Consider the following 20,651-nt stretch of genomic DNA (forward strand, 5'->3'; position numbering starts at 1 on the left):
CTTTTACCCTTGACAAAGCTCTGTCCTAGTATTACAAGTTGGTTGATTTGACAGAACTTCCTGAAGCTTTTAAGAAGTCTATTCAGCTCACACAGGTGCCTGGCTAATTCCATTTATCCTCAAGAAAACCTTAAGCTTGTGGAAAGCATATTTTCCCTGACAGATGCTAAAACTCAGCCGTAAGAACAGCTGTTATCCCACCTACTGTACAAGCGAGTTCAAATCCATCTCTGACCAACATTTTATGTCTGTTGGTTGTTTACCCTGACATTTGCCTTACCATTGGAAGTGGTTGAACAAGCGTTTTAAAGCTTTGTGATGTAAAGCACTGCCCTTCAGCTAAAGCATGTTTTTTCTTTTTTTGCCCTCAAAAATGTGATCTTACTTTTCTATTTCTAATGTATGAGTTATTTTAACTTGTCAAAGCTGTAGGTCATTCATTTAAAAAAAGGTTACATTTTTTAACCTGCAAAAACTGACTTGTTTCCGCTCCCCCCCCCCCCCCCCCCCAAAAGGGGGGGGGGGGGGGGGGGAGCGGAAACAAGTTGTGAACACAACACTGCCATTAGATTCATTCTTTATTGTTCTCTTTATGATCTGGCAAAACTTGTTAGCAAATTATTGCTTATTTACACATCCAGCAGTTTCAGAGGGACATTATCATTAATTTGGAGTTGTGTTTTTGTGGCCACCTGATTATAAATGTTAGTCCAATATTCATTCAAAGTTTTATCTCAGTTGGTCTCCCAACCCCAGAGAGAGAAATCTGGCTCTTTTATATGCAAAATGATTCACTATGTTCACCAGCTAGTCGCTAACTGTATAACTTATACCCACGTTACATGCATGCCAAATACCAGCCTTCTGAAACAAATGCTTTACGGCCAGCTGAAGGAAGGGCAAAGCACCCGAGGGGAACAGAAAAAGCGGCACAAAGACAACATCAAAACCCACCGGAGAAAGTATCGCTTCAACCTTAGCAACTGGGAGAAGGTGGCTTTTAACGGAAACCTATGGAGCAGGGTGGCCTATGAAGGCACAGTAGCACAGCAAGAAAAGGACCTCCACTGTGCCATTGAGTGAGATTTCCAGCACCAAAACGGCTCCTCATACCACCGCTACCATGATAACCACCCACAAATGCTCCCATTGCAACTGAACCTGTGGATCAAGGATTGGCCTCTTAAGCCACCTGAAGACCCGCCAACAAGAGTACAATCATAGTCGACTTTGAGTAATCGCCGATGATGATGAGGATGATGATGATGATACTGGGCTTTTATACAGCTTTTTGTCTGAAAACAGCTGCTGGCTGAGGTCAAAAAACAGTGCTCTAGCAGCGGTGAGGGCGAAAGTTACATGCCAGACAGCTAAACAATGAGCCGAACTTAACTATAAAGCTCTGCAAAGCCGAGGGGAGCTGGAGCATCCTTTTCACATAGTTGCAATGTTTTCACATTGTCATTTGATACATTGTTATTAAACACAAATATATATTGATCTGCCTTAAGCTCATGATGTTCTGGCTGTAGACCTATCTGTCTGGATCTGCTGTCCCTAGCAAACATGAGGCAGTAAGGGATTTGCTTAAGAGCTGAAGCAGAATGTGCTAACTGCTGTGAAAATTAATGCTAACTATCCCCCAGTTGTAATGCATCTCTGTGCCTGCCTCTGAAAATACTTTCTAAAAGATGGAGCCTTTTAGTGAAATCAGATTTAGTTCCTAATTGGGAGTGTGGACTCCCTCAGGACAGTGATACACATACTGTACATGGCTGGATAAAATAACAAGAGCACATTACAGTATACCGTATTGCCATGCAATAACACATCAACACATTACAACTATTGTGAAACTTAAAATGTTGACGTTATTGTCGCTCGTTCGTCAGAGAGATGTTGATTTCGTGCTGGTGAATTGAGGCCATAGTTTGTGGTGTTGTTATGCACAAACACCATGAAGTGTCCTTCAATCAGAATTTGTGGGGGTGTAATTTTCAGCACTGTTCATCTTTGCCAAAGCAATATTCTTGTGTTTGGACCTTGACACATTAGATCATTTTGTAGTGGCTGTGACCAATCATCCAACAATGGAAAGAAAATCAAAAACAAAAGTGTCAGGACTTTTTCTAGCTTAAATAGATAATATAGCCCTTACATTTTTAAATAGTAATTGTCTGACTGACTGTATTAAACGTGCTATTAAAAATGCTTTTTTTAAACAGAATTTTATTTCTCTCTGTTTAGCATATTTACTGCACTGAGTGTAAGAATATGAAAATTCTAAATATAAGTAACTAAGACAAGGATTTACTTTACCGTATTTGCCTTCATTTACTTTGTATAAAATAGAGTGTATATAAGGTCAAAATAAGACAATGGATAAGATCATAGTAAACTGATCATAGTAAAATCATCCTTTTTTTATTTCAGAAATAGGAAAACCTCTTAATTACCCTCAGCTCAGATGGACTGACTGAAATGGAAACACTAATGGTAGCTTCTGCTCTCACTCAGAGCTATAACCACTGGAACCCTCTAAGAGGTCTCTATCTGAGGAATGTCCTGCTGGTTTCCCAGAAGGAAGATTCAGGCTATATTGTCTGTCAGGAGCTTCAAACAGGAGCAAAGACAAAGCAGTATGGCTAGTGGCAACCATATCTCCTCTGAACACACAGCACAAGAAATAGTAATTAAAAAAAAAAAGATACTCTAGGGGTAATGCTTTGCTCTTCAGTGGATAGCTGGGGTGTCAGATAACACCTCACTTTTCACACAGGTATGACACAGAAGAGACATCGTTAAGACCTGTCGCTAATTTGTTTTTGTCGGCAGAAAATAAAGGTGATGTGGGGATAGCTAACCCATTCAACTGTCTTAAAATATGAAGGGTAAATTTATTCATTCTCCCTTAAGCACTGCTAAGGGATTCTAGGCAATATTTGATAATGGCATAGCTGGAGTGCTTGTCAAGATATGTAATCAATTCTGAGTTTACTTCCTAGGGATATATTGACCCATATCTGTGCTTAATTGTATGGCATAAAACACATATTTTTTTGAACAAGCACCTCAGCAGAACGGGAGAAGAAAAAGGAAAGGAGACGATAACGATTCAGAAAAAGAAACAAAAGCACAAATTCCCGCTCTGAATTTTAACGTACAAAGTAAAGATTCAAAGAGACAAACAGCCACCTTTTCTAATAACTCATAGTGAAATGCTTTGAAAGTAACACTACTTCCCGTCCTTCCTTTCCTTGAGCCTGTTTGGCTTCCTAACATGGTTGACGGAGCACAAGGAGGAGGAGGAAGGACATCTGACTGGGCTCTGTTGCAGTCCATCGACTGTTTCCTTCAGAGAGAAAGGTCAGAGGATAGAGTACGGTGGGACACCTGCTGAAGGTAATCATTAATACGCCTGCTGTCTTGTCAGCAGCCCCTGGCTTTACCAGATGTGTACTATGGAAAAGAGGGAAATGCTGCCGCACATCATTATGATACTGGCTCTCCTAAGAATATATGCAGCCACGCTGAAGTGTAATTTAGGACACAAGAAACGAGGCAGAATGTGCTTCACTGTCATTCTGACTGTGGTTAGCTACATTTGTGACCTGTGTGACTGAGAAACTGGATGCCACAGAGCTTCAAAACCCTAGACATGTATATATAAAGGTTACCAAGACAACCCTCTCTCATACAATAGATGACTACCAAGGGCAACTGTTAATGTTTGAAACCAGCTTCTGTTGCAGTGCTGACAGTATCGCAGTATGGCAGCTGCAATGGCTGAAACGGTAACTACTTTTTGTCACAGCCATGGCAGTACTCCTGTCTCTGCCTTGTGTTTCTCTGTGTTCCTCACTCCTCTTGTGTCTTCTAGACATATTCTCTTCCTTGCATTTGAGCTCTGCCCTCGTAAGACGCGAGCAATAGATGAGATGCGAGGACAGAGGAATCCTCAGTAATGAAATGGGATATCCTCGTACACTTGAGCGTCACTTTTAAACGACGTCTCTTAATTATGGTGTGTGCACAACCACACTGTCACTGGTCTTAACTCACAACTAATCCTTTAGTCCCCGTACAATCTACTTATTACATGTTTATTGAAACAAATTCATCCATCTCTTTATAATCATGGGATTCAATGTATTATCTCCAGTCCTGTAATTGTTTTCATGCCTGAAATCTAAAAAATACAAATAAATATTAATAATAATGGGTGGTAATCTATCATTAGGTTATTAAAGCTTGGTTTTGTTAAGATGCAATGAAATCTTACTCCAGAGGCTCTAACAGTAGATTTGTGTAGTTGTTACCTTGTTTAATGCCTGTTTGTTCCCTATTCCCCGAACAGCCGCTCTCCATCCCTCCCCTCTCCCTCCTTCCGTTCTCCAGCCATTCTCTCACCTTGGTCATCTTCTGCTTCAGTAACTCCTGCAATAAACCAGTTAAACTTTATCTGCTCGTTTGGGTCCACTTGCCAACACTATTAAGCTGTAGTTGATGTCTTCACAGTTTGTACCTCAGCAAATTTGAGACACAAATTAGTTTATTTCTATTTTGATGTGGATATAAAAAGGGCAGATTGGCAGCAATAGATCCACAGTCTAGTTTATGGCTTTGCTGCCTTGTCTATACCCACTATACTTCAGTTGCAACATCATGCAAATAAGTCTCCTGTCCTGCAGAGGAGAAAAGGTGGGAAACCAAATTGGATCGAATGTAATTCAGTTCACCAAGCAGGGAATGAATCGATAATGCTGAGGAATGGCTTTCGAAGGACTGAGTGCCCACCTTTAGAGGTAAGAGGTTTCTACTGTTTACAGCGCAACCTGGGCCTTCATGCTTATGTATTTTTTACGACGGGTTAATCAAGAATCACGGTTCCCACTGCTTCATTCCTGACGTCTCTTTTTTGTGATGTTCACTGTGCTGCTCTTCAGAAAATGTCCTGCCTTTATGCATTCTCAAGTGTGATAGGTCTGCTTGAATGGTTTTTCCATTGACTGTAGATTTGCATTCTCATCTTTGTGTAATGTATTCACAAAATATAGCTGAGCAGACAAATTGGTATCGTCCGTATTTACTCTCAGGCCTATCAAGCTACTTACAAGATAACGTTTGTTTACTTATACACACAGATGCTTACACGGTATACCGCATATGTACTCCAAAGGACATTTACTACAGCAGTTGTTTTTTCTCAATTACCTTTTGCCAGTCTAACACACATGCGTACATACACAATTACAAATGTCATGATTACAAACACATACTGATTGAATTTATCCTTTTCATTTCTCTTTTTTGCAATTGAATACTGACAAATGGTCAGCACTTCATTTTCATATTACTAGATAATTAGGAATACAAAAGCAAGCTATTGCAATCATACTAGTTTATTCATTACAAGATTATAATTATGCAGTGTTTATTTTATCCAATTACCCACGCTGCAACAACCAAAGGCACTCTACAAACAGGGTGAGGACAACAGTGAGGGACCTTGGAGTCAAGCAATTGCTGCTCTACAAAGGGAAGAGCCAGAAGAGGTTGTTCGGGCACGCGATGCAGATAACAAAATGTTTCTTGCAAGAAGCCACCCGAGCAGAGCAACTGCTATAAGCACTCAGAGATCCCACAGCAGGAGGTGGTTAGAAGGAGATAAAGAAAATACATGGAGCACCCATGACTTAATAAGGTTTTTTTTTTTCCTGCACAAGGTGTTTGGTGGCATCTTCGCCAGTAGAAAACCTGGGGGAAAGGTAATGCATCTTAAAATGTAGATTTGTCCAACATTAGTAGACATACTACCTGCTAAATTTGCTCTCTTTATTTAATACATCACCTGAAAGAATGAGCTTGATAAATGCTAGTGAGAAATACAAATGCAGTTAACAGCTCACTATTGGGCAGCAACTACATATTTCCCTAACAGGGACAGATAAAGCTGTGTTAAATTGAACTGAATTGATTTTCATATGGGAAGAGGGGTCACTGAATGGTTTGATGAACATGTGCTATGGCCTTCGCCGTCACTAGGTTTCAACTCAATTTGGGTCGAGTTACAGAGACTTTCAACGGAGCCTTGAAGATGGTGGCTCATGGTGATCCAACACGTAGGTAAGACACTTTAATGTATTTTATTTTTCTTTAATTTGTCAACCATCCGCAGCTTTTTCTGAGAGCTTGAGCCAACACTGGCGTGATACAACTCAAATATGCTTTTACCGCATGGCTTGTGTGACCCAATGTTTAGTTCAACAATAACAGCACCTATTCACTCTAAATAAAGCAGGTGTACTTAGTAAGGTGACTATGAGTGTATGTCTTCAGGCTGGAGCATAGTGTAAACTTTTGTGCAGACTCGATAATCTGCCAGCTTTCAGGCAACGCTATGGAAAGCATGGATCCATTAGCGGACCATTAGCATGTTGTTTGAACAGTTCCTGGCTTTGTCTCTCCCTGCTTGATTTACAAGGGCAGAGAGAGCAGAAGGGAGAAAAGGCAGTCAAATAGACAGGGTGATGTTCTGAGTGAGGGAAGACACGGCGAGAGGGAGACACAAAAATGTGCTTTTCATCTCATGACAGCCACATCTCAAAGAGAAAGAGAGGGGATGGCAAAGCCAAGGGAAAGGGGAGTGCTAAAAGATGCAAAGTGAGAGTTACAAAGATGTGGAATATTGCTGGAGGGATCAAGAGAAGAGAGGTAGTGAAAGGTGGGCTGCAAAAAAATGAAGGGAAGCTTGGAAGAGTGACAGAGGCAAAAAGACATCAAGGTATAGTAACAGAAGGAGAGGAAGGTAGCTATAACCTTATACAGATTAAGAATGACTGGCGGAAGACGGGTGTAATTAAAGTTCTATTAAGCGAGATTAACATTAAATAAATGTCTCTGTAATTAAACTGTCTGTAATGTGGAAAGGTTGCTTGACGGGTGACGTACGGAGAATTAACACATAGCAGCTTGTAGCTAATTGTTTAGGTTCTCCAGCCCATGTTCAGACAGTAAGGTTACTCCCTATTGGCTCTTATCGACCCTCTATATACTGTAGGCACCAGTGGTGGGCCGTCAGGGCCAGCAAGGCCTTCTCTGCTGGCCTAAACATCATCAGAATATACATTTAAGTTTTATAATATATGTATTAAATTATTCCCCATAGTCTATTCTCTTCATTTCATAGCTTTCCTCTTGGTTGCGCTGCTTCCAGCCTCAGATCGAGATTTGGAGGGCTGGCCTTTATGTTAGAGCTTTTATCCAATCAGATTTCAGCCATCATGTGTTGCCAGGGTCCAAGAAATCTGCCCTGAGGCCTTCAGAATCAACAGTGCGGGCACCTGTCGCTTAAAGTGAACGGAAACAAAACTGTGGCGTTAACCAATCAGATTTCAAGTTGGGGACACCGGTGATGCAACGCCCGGTTATACTGCGTTTCTGTCTAAATGTATAGTTTCTAGAGCCATGGCGTCATAATGATGGTATTAAGAGATGGAATAATTCAGGTAGGACTGTGTAGCACATCACTGAAGGCCTAGGTGTGACATGCAAGGACCGCCACTGGTAGGCACCCATTTCCAGCAGACAAGCTGGGTTTATGCTACCTGCTCAGTGAGAAATGGCAGACAATGAAAGCTAAACACCACAAGCGTTTTCTCATGTGTCAGTGGACCATACCAAAGCTTAAAGATTAGGGGGGGAAAGATTACAAAGGGATGCCCATGTTGCTGTTTCTGATGAAATGTGTAATATTTTTGATATTCTGATTCTTATTACCTTGAAAAGCCTGAATGATACCAGGGCTAAGTTGATATGATATTGTTTTGAAGTCCTTGCCTCATCTAGAAGTAAAAAATGCATAGAAATATAGTATCCAGAAAGAAATTGTCAAGATACCTCTTTTTGACTGCGCCGTTATGTTAAATAAAACATTTCATACAATGGTTTGAGCATAATACATTTCCTTATAATTCTTCCCAGACATTTTTCTTTTTTTAAACTACATGACCTTGAGTGGAATTTGCATGTAAATGATGTTGGTCTGAACAACGGTTGACCACTCAAAATGCATTTGCAATAATGAGTTGAATGCTGTTTAAGAGCTAAACCTGATTAGTCCGCCAGTGTACCCATGGACATCTCTAATGACTCTTGAAAGCACTTATGACAGACATAAAGACGGATGTACCCTGTGACTCATGTCACCATACTCAAGAAGGGCTGTGTTGCCCAGAGCAACACTGTCTGCTGTTCTTCTCTTTTCCCATTGAGAGGCATCCATGACAAACAAGCATGTCCTACAGCGTGGCTGGCAATGGCTAGTTGCCCTGCTTTCATATATCCAAGCTCGAAGCTGAGGCGAAAAAGGGATGAGGAAAAAGTTAGAGGAGGGAGAGTAACAAAGTTAGAGGGGGAGAGAAAGAAACAAAGTAAGGGTGAAGGGGTGAAAACAAACAACCCTTACATGCACTTGGCTACAGCGCTCACAAAACAATGGATTGGAAATTAATTGGTTGGTCATACACTTAATCTGATGCAGCATTGGCAGCGGCCACCAGAGAGTCTGAGCACAATTAGAACTGGTTTTGGGGCACTGATTTTCTGATAGATGGCTACTTAGAAGCCCTATACCTACTGAATAAGAAAGTCGGGGCAGTGTCTGGGGATGCTGCATCAATGCTACTCACGTAACATGCAGAAAATAGAGGGGGTGACTGGCAGTAGGGGGGAGCCGAGCTATTTGGAGTAAATCCACTGATGTACAATGCACTGAGAGCACATAAGCAGCAGGGGCAAAAAGGAAGGCACACAAAGAATGCAGACATGATACAAATGCAGGTGCACAGTAGCTCAGGTAACATGATATCTATTTATATGAACGTTCGGTCTCTTTGGAAAATTGTTGATTTTCTAAGTGAAAAGAAGTAGAAGCTGAGGAGGCAGTTTATTTTTGGCATTATTGGGCAATTCAAGTGGTACCCCAGAGTAGACAGTTTTTTGGAAAAGGCAAACAAAAAGCCAGACTTTGAATATCCTCATCCTACAGCTCTCCTCTCTCCCCTCCCTGTCCTAAGCTACAAGACGAGCATGGACATGTGCATGCAGCTGATATATCGCGGCAATTCTATGAGAATTACCGTCCTGTTTTCTTTGCATACTTGGGCCTGTAAAGCCCTTTGATATTACATACTGGGATTCTAGATTCTAGCTAGTTACAGTATCAGCAAAGCATTTCACAGATGGGAAGAAAGTGTCACTAATAGTTTAGCCTTCTGTTGACCGTAGCTCACACGGGTTAAACCCTTAGAGAGATGGAGAGAAAAGAGGTCACGCTGAAAGCTAAACTACAGAGATACCCGAGCTACTGCTATAGGCTAGCTCATGGCGCTAGAAACAGCAGTGAGCAGAAGGCTAGAATATTAGAAACACTTTGCCAATATTATCGGACCCTCCTTTGGATAAGTCCGTCTTTCTCTTTTTGGTTGCTTTGCAGTTGTTGCCAATGCTGGAAGAGCAACTTTTCCTGCAGGATATTCCATCGTTCAGGCTTTCACCGAAGGGACGTGTGCATTTGTTTGAACAGCCAATAGGAACGCTCTCTCTCTGAACTGACCTGTGATTGGTTAAAGTCTCCTGTCACAGGCTAGATTTTCTGAAGCCTGAATACTGAGCCAAGAGAAGATGCATCATTTATCTCAGACCACCTGAATTACAATATGCTGGTTATTGTGGCATTCTTGCCCAATTATGCCAAAAATAAACTGCCTAGCCCAGATTTAATTCAACTCTGCAGGGAACAATTCTTGAACAAGACACAACATCACGACAGCCTTGGAGTTTCCAATAAACGTATTCCCCTGCAGAACATCTCTAGTTCAGAAAAATGCATAGGTCAATTTTTATGCACTGCACCTTTTAAGATATAACTACAGCTATTCAGTAATATAAAAGTCTGGGGACTGAGAAGGCCAATGCAATACCTCAAAATCATGTGTCTGTAAGTAGTTCATGGTTGATTTAGATTTGGATACTTAATTGTGATATTCAAGCTTTTTCATATTTATCTTTTTCACAGACTCTGGAACATTATGTTTTATGGATTTGGGCTGATGTGATCTGGGCTGCTGGGTTTTAGAAGGCATGTTGGACTCCTGCTGGGAAACCCAAATAAGAACTCAAGTGACCTGTGCAAGTTACACTTTGTGCACTCTAATTAGCTGTTTTTTCTAATCCAGTGAGTTTTAAAGTTGGCTATGTATTGCCTGTTAATAATCGTCAAGGAAAGTGCTTGGTTTTCAACTTAGAACATAAAAAGTAAGAACTCAAAAGTGTCTTCTCGTCCTTTGTCGGATAAAGCAGATGTAGACAAAGCCTGTGTGTCAGGATGTGTTAGAGTTCCAGTGTGTGACTCATGAGCTCGTAAATCAGGTCTGCTAGAGGTGGCAGACTCTGAATGGCAAAGAAACAACAAGAGTTTTCAGAAAAAAATATCCCCATCACATGTTATTCAAGGTTCACTATAAGGCGATAAATACAGTTTACTTAGAGTATTGTATCTTGTGTTGGCACAGTTTTATGTGGGAAACTTTGCCTACACAGGCATACAGTATATTGCAAGTGTTTGCACCACAGAGCTGGCATATGTGCAGTGCATACTTTGCTGACAAATGGGAGGAATTTCATATTTTGCTACTACTGTTGCAGAAAGGGGGCCTCCATCCCAGCTTGCCCCAGCAAGGTCAGGGATGATTTAATATTTTTTCACCCCATTGAATACCTAATTTATTGGCATTGTTCGGGTTAGCATTACAACTGCTACTTCACTACATCTGTCAAGTTGTCTATCAAAATGTTGAATGCCATAGAAAAAAAGAATCCCTTACAAATGTATATCTAAAAAGTTTTTTTCAGTTTTTTTTATAGAGCAACTTGTGCTGTTACTAAATACTAACAATGTTGAGGGATCCATGACAATGTGTAAGTGTTTCTGCTCCCTGGGTTTGAGTGCAATCTTGATTGTCTGTAAAGGGGAAATCCATCTATTTGAATCCATTCTTCTCGCTGTTCATGCAATACTTACTTTGCTTCTAGCTGCCACTCTCTATGTTATTATAATTTGAGGATATACTGGAATTTGAGGCCCCAAATTATACTGCACAGCAATCCAATTTCTCAACTGCATTAGGAGGAACCTCTTGAACAATCTTGATCACCTTTTAATTAAATATTTGGCCTTAAAACCTGTACTTTTTGAAATGTTTATGATACGCACATGGACATTTCCTGGCTTTCACTGAATTGCCAGCTGGACCCGTTCTGGAACGGGCTGATTGACAGTTTGATGGGGTGTGTGATTGGCAGGCAGGTACAGTATGCTTCATGCTGTTGCTCTACTGATCAGATGTACAGTGCATCAATATTTTCACATTCATTAAAACATCAGACGTTTTAATGTCAATTACGCAGAAGAGATGACATTCTGTGGGCAAAGAGGTTGTGGAGTCATTTTAATCCTGTAAAGCACAAAAGCCTACAGACATTTATAATTAGATCCATCACATTTGAGTGTTTTCTCCACACAGGAAATATGCGGTCCTGTTTATAGCATGTTGCTTGGCGTCAGTCTGCCACAGTTGACTTTCAATAATTCTCTCTGCATAACCAAAATAAGTGCCTAAGTCATGTAACATGATTATTATTCGGGGTTGTCATTTTATGCAGTTCTGAGCATGGCATTTGCGCTGTGTAGATATAGACAATAGCTTGCTGAATGCAACCAAACAACAGATAAGCCACAAAATACAGCAGTTTTTAAATTTAATTTAAATAATTCATTCATTAATTTTAGAAAGCAATATCATTATTTTATTTTAAAACATTTAAAATGTATGTATTTTTAAGGGACAACAAAATTAAATCTTAAGAATTTTTAAGAAATGCTTTATCAGTATTGGCTGATTTCCATCTGTCCATCTGCATCTTTACCATCAAGAAAGATATTTTGCTTACAATCTCTTGATACCTTTCATGATGCTAATGACGCTTCCTCCTATATTCCCAATAAATTCCACACTCAGAAACTCTGTGGATTGTTTTACTGTTGCTTACAAAAGTGGCCAGTCAAGCCATTAAAGAATGAGTTTAGGAATATTGAAACGGCTTGTGCCCTTCAGATGTGGGCAACAGAAGGCTGCATTTCTCATCAGCATATGAGGGAGCCTTTGGAACAGCCTTGTTGACTCGTTATATATATGATGTAGTCTTGAAATGTGGACTTTGAAAGAGGCAGTTCCTGAATTGAGACGTACAATTAAGTTGTCTCGTGAAATATTGTTTGGCCTTCCCTATGGAGCTTGCTGTAGCTTTGAGCAAACAATACTTTTCCCTCCACTTCTACCTCAGTTACCAACACCGCAACACTGATTTAGCAGTTTCTCTTGGTGGCATCTGGTGTTCAGTGTAGTCCAAGGCATATTGGCAAACATAATAGCTCAACATTCTTAGCATATTGGCTCTTGATTGCTTTCACTGGCGGAAAAAAGAACTGGGTGGTGAGAATGAATGAGTAGCACTGTCTCAACCTTGATGAAGCGTCTGTTGCACGCTTTTCTCTTCTCAAAACTGATAATAATACATAGATTAGAAGAAATATCATAAATCATCCTAATTACTTAAAACGACTGGACCTTATTTCTGAAAACGTTATTGCTTAGCATTTTCTCCTTGATATGGATATTGCCAAAGTCATTTGTATTTGTGCAGTAAGTTTTAGAAACAAAAAGTGGAACACAGTCAGTGAGTTTATTTTAAGTGTCGTTACCGGCTTGTAAAGAACATTTGTAACGGTTCATTAAGCAGCTAGTTATAATTAGAGCTAAAACACCTCATGTGTATTGCCTTCCAACGCACAATGACAAACATTCATACAGTAAGTGCTGCAGTTGTGCATTAAAATTGCATTTCCTGTGGACCCGTACCTCACAGAAGGACTTCCACAGCAAATTAGTAACTCAAACAGCCGTGTCGCAAACTGTCACTCTTTCAAAGAACAGCCAGATGGTGAATAACTGAGCCAGAGAATGTTATTCTTCACCGAACTGACTCAACAGGACACAGCATGAACATTAAGAAACAAAACAAAACTGAACTTGCTTCAATTGAAATATCATCCTCTGAAAATACATGAGAAATGCTGTAAAAGCACTTGAATTACATAATTAGAATGACAACAGCGCGAGACAGTATAAAGGAGAGGGCCAGGGATATGACCACTGTGGTTCACCATTAATAGAGGTTTGCAATCACAAAAAGGTCATTCTATTGTGTCCTGGCAAGGCAGGGGCTCTTTGAAGGGAGCAATTACAGTATTCACTGCTGCCAGGGCCCTGACTTATTTCTCTTCAGAGAGCGCGCTGTACACATAGTCCATTTTGCTTTTGCCCTATTTACCATCATTCTGTCTTCACATGCTGTTCTGAGCTCTTGTTACGACTGCTGTGGCTTCCAGTACAAAGACCTAATTACAGTAATGGCAAGGGATAAACAGATACACAAGCAAGCAGAACTGCAGGCCATGAAGGCAGTTTTATAATATATAAACCTCCCACGCTGCTTGAATAAAAATCCATCCCAACCAGCCAGTTAGCTAGTCAGGATGATCAGCTAAGGGCCACACCAAAGCAGATTACAAATAAGCATTAATTTGATACATGTGCTGCGTAGTTATTCAGGAGATGTCCAACAGTCTCATAAAACATGCTATTAAAATTAAATCAAATTCCACATCAAATATATTTTTGAAATAGAATGAACATCTGCACGAGTGTGTATGTGGGGTGAATATATTCAAAGCATGTGCGGTGATAGTAGCTCCAGGCAAAATAGGAGAATATGGAATGGGTGACGAATGAGAACATGTTTTACCGCCTTTGCCTCGACTCTCCGGGTGCAGCGCTTAATCGTGTCCGTCATTTAACCAAGGGCCCCCTACTTCACAAATGAAGGGCTTGACGTAGGTGTTGGAGACGGACGGCGGAGATCTAGGAATGTGTTGTTGTCCTTGATACTGCATAGTCCAGGATTATTGATCCAAGGAAAACCACTCAATCATGACTGTGTGCCTTCTGCAGAGCCAGCAAAAATTCCATGCTGGAAAATGTCCCAAGGAGAAGCCCTGTTTTTAAATCACAGTTTTTTTTTCAATTACACATGAAAAATGTGTTTATGGGTGCTTGAATTTATAGCAATACAATGATCATTTAATCTTCAGTAGAAACATAAGAGAGTTTATTTGCATGTGTACACATGTTTCCCTTATTAATGATCTATTTGTACAAAGCATTTAAAATATGTTCCAGCCCAACTGGTGATTATTTTTCTTCCCCCACAGCACTATTTCAGCCCAATTATTCGTTACATATTGTCAATATCAAGTTCCAAGTTCACGGTCCTGGTTTTTTTTATCATCCCCGCAAGAAGCGTGCAATTCCCTTTTCACCTGCCTCAGCAAGTCATCCCTGAACTGTCAACAAATGGGCCATACAGTTGCTGCAAGGCTGTTGACCAGGTACAGCAGGAGGACTCTCATCACACCCATCTTATATTCTTTACATGGGCTTCCATTGAAGTTCAGGATTCTGTTGTTGTTTTGAAATATAGAGCCCTGCATGGCCAGGCACCAGAGTACATGTGATGACTTGCTACATCCTTATATCACCAGTAGGTCACTTATAGGTCTTCTGACTCGTGCTCGACTGAAAACAAAAGTTGCTGGTGCCTTTTTGAAGTGATGGACTGCTCTTCCTATACACCTTGCTTTCTTTGGTGACCCCTTTTATAAAAGCAGCTGTGTTTGTAATGATGTGGGTATTTTCTTTTTTTTTAAAGGTCTGTTGTTATTTATGATTTATGGTTTTTATTTTTGTGAAGCACTTTATGACCTTGCTCTGTAAAAAGGTGATATACTAAATAAACTTTACTTATTCTACAGGGTCACGTACGTAACATACTTAACAAACTTTAACCTGAACCATGATCTTTTCCTGAACCCAACCAAGTAGTTTTGTTGCCTGAGGGGTTCCCAGTGCGTTTAAAAGTTAAGCCAATGGCTACTGACCAATGATTTATGTGTGGTTGAACATTTAAGCCTACATTACAGTAATGTTTACAGTATATGCGCTGTGCCTGTGTGAGCAACAGAGACATACTGGAAGTACACAAGATCAAGTGTGAATGTTTTTGTCCCTGTGTGTGTGTGTGTGTGTGTGTGTGTGTGTGTGTGTGTGTGTGTGTGTGTGTGTTGGCCCTGTGATAGATTGGTGACTTGTCCAGGTCTGTCCAATGCACCCTGGGATAGGCTATGTCCCTCTCAATACTGTACATCTGTAAAAGATGAACGTATGGATAAAAATAATAGTAGTGTGATAAGACAGTTAGCAATTCTGAAGATTGTTGATATTTGATCTCAACACCCACAAATAAACCCTCCAGATTTACAGTCCCTCTCGCTCCCACTGCTTTTCTCGTAATACCTCCACGCTCTTTCCCCTGTCCTGTGCACGAGCACTAACACCCCCTGTTGCTGATTGGCTGTAAAAGTGTTGTATGGCCCGGTCCGAGCCACTTTGTTTGTTTTCCCTTTAAAGAGCGCGGGTTGTGTATGAATACCAGATTGTTTTTCAGCGCACAGAACCGACAGCTATCAAACCGTGACAAGGTATTCACTGAATTTGACAAAAAAGGTTATTGGATCGGAAATGCCGACTACACCTTTTGAGTCATAATGTGATTAAGTACTACAATGTGCGGTACAATTCTTTGCGGTACAAAGAATATTTAAAAAGACAAGTCACGGTCACGTAGGATGTGATGTCTAAATAAAAGATCACAGTCTCAAGTGTAAAAGAAAGAGAATAAAGCACAATAGCAAGAGGAGAGAGGCAATGAAGTGAATCATTGAATTGCACAAAAGTACAAAGAGGGATTCTGATCTGTTGAATGTGAATGATGTTAATGTTAAAGTTAATGGTGGAGGAGCGATTTAGTAACTCAACCTAAACTTCTGCACAGATCACCGCCTTATGGGAAGCGGGTGAGATGAGCAATGGAGAGGAGCTGGTATCAGTAAGGACAGGCTCGTATGCAGGATCTAGCACAATGAATTCACTTGTGTGGTATGATTTTAATAATAATACGAAGCCACAACGCTGGTTACTGTTTAAAGTCTGTTAGGCAGTTTGAAGAAAAAGAGGACATAATAAAACAGGGTCTCTATATTGTTATTGATTTTTACAACTACTGTGACTTTAAGACCGTGTTTCAAACAAAGTTAGAGCACCAATATAAGCACAAATAAAAATGCAAGGGGACAATTCTGCTATTACTGACTCGGTCCCCGATGACGTGACATTTTGATTTTCTATATTCAACAGCAGGAGTGAATCCTTGGAGTGCAATCTGAACTGTATTTGGTTACATTCGCTTGTACAGGTGAACATATGGAGAGAGCGCTTTCATCAGCCCTGAATTAATTACCTGATGGACTTACACAAGCAGAATTTTGATCACATGAGTAACAAATATTCAGAGCTGTGTCCTTCACAGCTATGGAGTAAAAGTGGATGATGCGGTAACAATTTTAAGTACAAAATGACAAAAAATATGCACAGATGTTGAATCTTAATCAACACAACTAGGAGTCCAGCACAGTAATTGTTTGCTGACTACAAAGCAAAGGTAAGTCCACAATAGATCAATATTACTTGTGCAGTAAGACCCTCAGATACTTATATTCCTCATGTGGGGCAATAACTTAATCCCAGCTGGGCAAGCCTCCTGTTTCTGGCAGAGTGTCGCCTCCGATTTGACAGAGCTGACTTTAAACCACCAGGGAAGGAACTGAGACCACGCTCGACATGGTGCCAAGAATGTGGATATGACTCTTTGGTTAAACAAGAATGGAATAATAAAAAATATATAGTCTGTGAGTTAAAACAGAAATTGTGCTCCTTATAAAATTAGGCGTACCTGTAAACTTTCCGTCATAATATCCCAGAGCCGAGGTGATGTCTTCAAATTTCATCTTCTGTCCGATCGACAGACCAAAACGCAAAGATCTTCAGTGAACAATATGAAGCAGAGAAATGCAGCAAATCCTCACATTTGAGAAACTGCGACCTGAAGATGTGTGGCACTTCTGCCTGTCGAATGACTAAACTGATGTCCATTAACTTGTGGACTAACCATTTGATTAATCAACTAATCCTTTTAAGCACTAATTGAATTCAATGAACTCTAATCGTTTCAGCGTTAGACAAATGCATTCTTCCATACTCGTCCTCTCTTTTCCTTCCTTTTCATTTCTTTTGCAAAACCAAACCCTATAGGGCTCAACTGCCGTTGTCACTCTCATCACTAGCACGTAAGCCCTTGTCCGACCCCAAGGACGAGTGCACTCAATAACTGTCCCTGTCCAGACGCGGTAAGCCTATGCCACAATCCCTTAAACCCCTGAACTCTGACATGCTTCAATGAGGTACATGAAGCCTTCTCCTTTGGGAGATTAAATTGAAACTGTTTCCCACTAAACTCCTGAATAATTGGAAACATTTTTTTTTTTAACTCTGCTAATCTTCACTGTTGTGTATTGTCCTCAAGCAGAGGTAAGTGATAACATCAGGGCATAATGATGAGACGTGACAATGCTCCAGATCAGGACTTCTAGACAGAGAAATGATATGATGACAAAGGCCTCGCATATTTCTCTGAAGCAACTGCAAATGCAAAAAATTCAATTTTTTGCCACTGTTGTGCAAAAAAAGTTTTAGACCCTTGTCGCTGCTTATTTAATTTCAGCCACTGCTTTTATTTATTTATGAGTTCAAGATAAACTCAGTTTTTTCGCTAGACGATTATCTGTCATTTCCCCCTATCTGCCGCCTGTGTCCTACATACAGTTTCTGTATTCACCCTTCAAAATTTCTTTATTTTGAGTTGGGTTTCAGATATGAAATTGAAGTCTCAGACAGCTTTTTTCACATAGATTTATATATTACTTTTATCATTTGTTTTAGCTGCTTACTTTGTCACGTACAAACGGCAACATTAATCACTGTTATGACAGCGCAACTGGCAACAGGAATATGTGTCATGTTATCTACCTACCTACTTACCTTCCTTCCTTTCTTCCTGTCTGTCTGTCTGTCTGTCTGTCTGTCTGTCGGTCTGTCTGGGATCTAAGATGCCATATTACACTTGTTTACTTTGACTGCATACTATTGTAATCCCTGAGGTGAGCTGAGATGCTCAAAAAGGTTCTCTCTGTAGTGGGAACTGGAAATAAAACCTTTTGAGTTTGTGTGTTTTTGTGTATATTTTGAGCTTTTGCTCCACTCAAGTCAGATCATGCAGCTCTACAGTGAGCAGTGCAGTCACATACTGTGCTGTACATTGGTTCCACTTCATAGGTTTTCCAGTAGAGTAATTGAATCTCTGGCTCAGCTGACCTTTACCATCAATACTACACTATACACAGTATATGTTCTTTGTATCCTAAATTAAGCCTTAAAACTGTTCTTTTGAAGTGTCAACTGAACCTATTGCGGTACACATTTTTATGTTATAAAGCTTAGAATAAATGTTTTCAAAATAATATATTTTATTTTATATGGACATATAGCATTAGAATTGTAACATACATTTATGCACAGGGACCAGATAGTGTTTGTGTCTGTTACAACACCTGTCCACAGGGAGCTCCTTGTGCATCAAAGCCTAGATTTTTCATGGCGACGGTCACGGAGGGCTAACTTTCGTTCCGGTTCACCGCCCCAGTATTGGTCCTCAAGTGTCATTTAGCCACAACTTGGAATGGGGCTCAGATCACAGACTGATTCCTCAGACAGCTTTGCTGAATGTGATATTTGGCTTCAGTGTCTGACCTCTTATCTCAACCTCTTTAATACCCTTCATGTATGTCTCTGAGAAAAAAAGATATCTTTCATCCCTCTTTTGCATGAAAATCCCCTTAATCTCTCTAGCATGTTATCACTGGATAAGTTTTGCAGGCATGAGATCTGAGCCAGGTTCGTCAGCATATTTGTCACATTATCTGTGTATTAGTGCGCAGGCCAAATCTTACAGGTGAAACAAATATGTTTTATATATGTTATGATTTTAATATAGAATGTATCTTTGGATGATATTGTTTATTGCCAGCAAATACAGTATGTTGGCAGATATTTCTCTCTTATAATGTTAATTTACTGCCGGTTAGGAGATGGTTGGCAGTATACTAAATACATAATACTACATTTACTGCAATACATTAGCTCTGCATTAAATCATAGAAGTGTATGCTAGTGCGTATCATGTCTGGAAGGAAGTTGTCGAAGGTACGAAACTGTACATATCACTGTTTGCATATCATCCCTGTCCTTAATATAAGGATGAATCATAGCCCAAAACACGTTAATGTTTTGACACAGCATTCTCAAGTTTAGTTCCAATTGTTAATTTTATAGACTTAATTAAAAACAATACAAAAACTTCAATACATTTGATAAGAAACAATAGATTAATGACCAGCCGCAGATATAGTATGACAATCCTCTCGCCTAAGATAATATAGTTTTACTGACATTAAAAGCAGTCACAGCACTGGGAGCCATTTATTTTACAAAGGTGTCAGTATCAAAGAAGCATCAATGCAGAGAAGCCCCAAAGCTACTCTGTATTGGGGAGAAGTCATTATCACAAGATCTCACTTCACCGTTGGAATTAAATAAAGAGCATTTCCCTTAGCAGGTGGGTCCGCTTGCATTAAATCAAACTTTTATATTGCACTGCATGCTTTTAGTGGAAGAAAATACAACATGCACATAAAATATCGTAAATCGTTATTGAAAACAATAGTATGAACGTTCCTGTGTCTTCTGGTTAAACACGCTTGTTATCGATACTCTAGTTACAGTATCGATAACAATGTCAGGTACCTTTACTTGCAAATTCATGTCATGTCCACTATATCTAAAGATATGCACACGCTATGTATTGTCATACCAGTGGGTGGTACTTAATGTGTCACTACTTTTTTAACATTAAGTGGTCTAGGTGGTATAATAACCATGTTGTTGGAATTTTCTATCACCATCTATTAACTGAAAAAAAATAAATAGAAAGATTGATAGTGTAAATAAAAAAAACTATTTTAAATTTCTTCCATTTAGGAAGATTTGAGTTTGTGGAGTACATTTCCCATCAAGCTTTGGGGCATCCAAACAGGAAGTAAACCGTGGCCAAGCCTCGCTGTTTTAAGCCTATATTTGTTCAGATTTTCATCATGTTGCCTTTGAAGATAACGGTTTCTGTTAGCACTTTAACCACAGATGTACAGACTACAATCAGCTGAATTAATCTTCATCCTGAAAAAAATGTCTAAAAATGATGATTGCGAGTCAACATTTTAAATTATAAGGAGGTACTTGTCATATGATTTCGAAATGAATTTACGGACGTCTATCCTTGATGGACGTCGGAAAGAACTATATCACTGGAAAGAGTAAGTTGTGCCAATTCCAGCAGTGTGTGTGTGTGTGTGTGTGTGTGTGATGTTTGTACGTTCGGATTTGACTGAGTTATTACTCAGAAAA

This window comes from Cottoperca gobio, chromosome 12 (genome assembly GCF_900634415.1).
Source record: "Cottoperca gobio chromosome 12, fCotGob3.1, whole genome shotgun sequence".
Lineage (NCBI taxonomy): Eukaryota > Metazoa > Chordata > Actinopteri > Perciformes > Bovichtidae > Cottoperca > Cottoperca gobio.